Genomic DNA, 2,785 nt, shown 5'->3' on the forward strand with positions numbered 1-2,785 from the left:
ATATAATGCTATAAGTTCGGGGTGCCGCACTGTCGAAAGTGTTCGGACTTTTATTGTCGTGTTATGGGGCTCAAAATAAAAAAGGCCCTTGCAAATTGATCGTACCAAAGTGTACGGTGCAATATTAAATAAATTTTCAAGGGAAATATGAAGATAGTAGTAAGAAGTTGACGTTGTATACTATCTCCCATTGTTATCTGGACAATACGTCCAGGCGTATGTGTAAAAGTAATGCATTAAGCGAAAACTAATAGGACTATTTGACATGTCCTATCCAAGGGCAGGCTGCATGCAGGTATATGAAACAGGTATAACGATCATTAACAGAGACCACCTAGGTATTCCCTTGTGTGCAAAGCCTCTTGCCTCCTTGGTGCTCCCTCCTGTGGTGAGTCCGATAGTCCGGCTCTCTGAAGGGGCTGCCCGAACGTGGGGTCCTGAAAGAAAGGAAGAAAAGGGGTATGCAGACCTCATGGCGGCTGATCCACACTGTAGGCCGCATCGTCATCTCGCCTCTACCCGTGCCCATAGTATTTTAAGTGCGTAATTATGTACGCGTGGCACGAATGCCACCTGAATGGGGCTGGGCAGAGGACAGATTGCTAATCGAGCTCTTGACGTGCCTGACGATCCTGCTGCAGGGTGTTCCGGAATCGCTTGACGTTGTTCGGGGTTATCGCTGCCACATTGGCTGTTTGTGAAGGAGCCTGCTTTGTACTTTTGCCGCGAGGGCCGCAGTGTGCTCTTCTATACGGAGGGAGCGATCTGTGTTTCCATTGACTGTTATAACCCCGTGAGTTCCTGGCATCTTGAGCTTAAGGTATGCATAGTGAGGCACCGCGTTGAATCAAGCAAACGCGGTTCGTCTAAGTAGTGCATGATAGCCACTACGGAAGGGGACGATATCGAAGATTAACTCTTCCCTTCGGAAGTTATCCAGAGATCCGAAGACCACTTCCAGTGTTATTGAGCCCGTACAATGGGCCTCTACCCCTGGAATTACACCCTTGAAGGTGGTTTTAGTGGGTTTGATCCGTGATGGATCGATGCCCATTTTGCGCACTGTGTCCTGATAAAGCAGGTTCAGGCTGCTGCCACCATCCATAAGGACTCGTGTGAGGTGTCCATCGATGATTGGTTCAAGGACTAATGCGGCTGAACCGCTGTGACGGATGCTGGTAGGATGGTCCCTACGATCGAATGTGATTGGGCAGGATGACCATGGGTTGAACTTTGGGGCGACGAGATCCATCGCATAGACGTCCCGCAGTGCACGCTTTCGTTCCCGCTTGGGAATGTGGGTGGCATAGATCATGTTTACCGTTTTCAACAGGGGGGAATTTCTTCTGTCCCCCAGTGTTCGGATGCAGGGGCTCCTCGTCATCATCACTGTGCAGCCCCTTGTCCTTGTTTTCGGCATTCAACTTGCCGGCTTGTTTGAACACCCAGCAATCTCTGTTAGTGTGATTTGCTGGTTTGTCGGGGTGCCATGAATCTGGCACGAGCGGTCGAGTATGCGGTCCAGGCTGGACGATCCCGGATTGTTTCTTTTGAATGGCTTCCTCCACTGACTGTATTTTGAGTTGCTGAATCCGGCATTGACTGCCGTGTCTTCAGTGTTATCACCATTATTCCGGCGCTTATGTCTATTGCGTCGAGGCTTTCCGTTACTAACGCGGACATCTGAAGTGCCGGAGTTTCTTGGCGTGGTGCTACTGCGAGCTAGCCAGATGTCCTCGCCTGTGCAAAAGCGGGTCATGAGTGTCGTGAGGGCCGCCATGGACTTCGGTTTTTCTTGGACGAGGTGTCGGGCGAGCCACTCGTCGCGGATATTATGCTTAAAGGCCGCCAAGGCCTCGGCATCCGGACAGTCGACAATTTGGTTCTTCTTAGTTAGGAACCGAGTCCAGAATTTCCTGGCCGACTCTCCGGGCTGTTGGGTAATGTGACTTAAGTCATCAGCATCCCGTCGTCGCACATAAGTGCCTTGGAAGTTGTCGAGGAATACATCCTCAAGATTTTCCCAGCTGCCGATGGAGTTTGCCGGCAGGCTATTCAGCCAATGTCTGGCTGGTCCTTTGAGTTTAAGGGGAAGGTACTTGATGGCATGTAGGTCATCGCCATGGGCCATGTGAATGTGGAGAAGAAAATCTTCGATCCACACCGCGGGGTCTGTTGTGCCATCATATGACTCGATGTTTACCGGTTTAAAACCTTCTGGGAATTCATGATCCATTACTTCATCAGTGAAGCAGAGGGGGTGTGCGGCGCCTCTGTGCCGGGCTATGTCGCGACGCAGTCCGACTAGGTCTGGTCGGTTATGTTTGGCCCGACCAGACTTATTATTATTGTATCCGGCGTGACGATCATTGTCATGTGCTGTGGCGCGCCCCTGTGATCCGTAGATCGGTCTTGGTTGTCCTGCGTTGTTTTCCAATATATCTCGCAGGTCCTGCGTATTGCCCCGGGCCGTAGTGAACCAGCATGGGGGTGCGGGATGGTATTCGGTCTGATATGTCGTTTTATCCCGGCCATGAGGTGGCTGGTCAGCCTCGTCTTGTTCTGGTAGTGTAGGCTCTACGGCCTCCTCATCTAGCTGAGGTAGCAACTTGTGTTTTAGGTAACGTTTGGTTGGGCGCTCGAGTCCGTATTCCTCGGCTGCCAGAACCTCGGTCCATCTGTCTGTGAGCAGGTCTTGATCAACTTGGAGTTGCTGCTACTTCTTTTTCAGGCTTCTTGTAGTGGCTATAAGCCTGCGCTTGAAGCGCTCCTGCTCTATGGGATC

This window comes from Triticum aestivum, chromosome 1B (genome assembly GCF_018294505.1).
Source record: "Triticum aestivum cultivar Chinese Spring chromosome 1B, IWGSC CS RefSeq v2.1, whole genome shotgun sequence".
NCBI lineage: Eukaryota > Viridiplantae > Streptophyta > Magnoliopsida > Poales > Poaceae > Triticum > Triticum aestivum.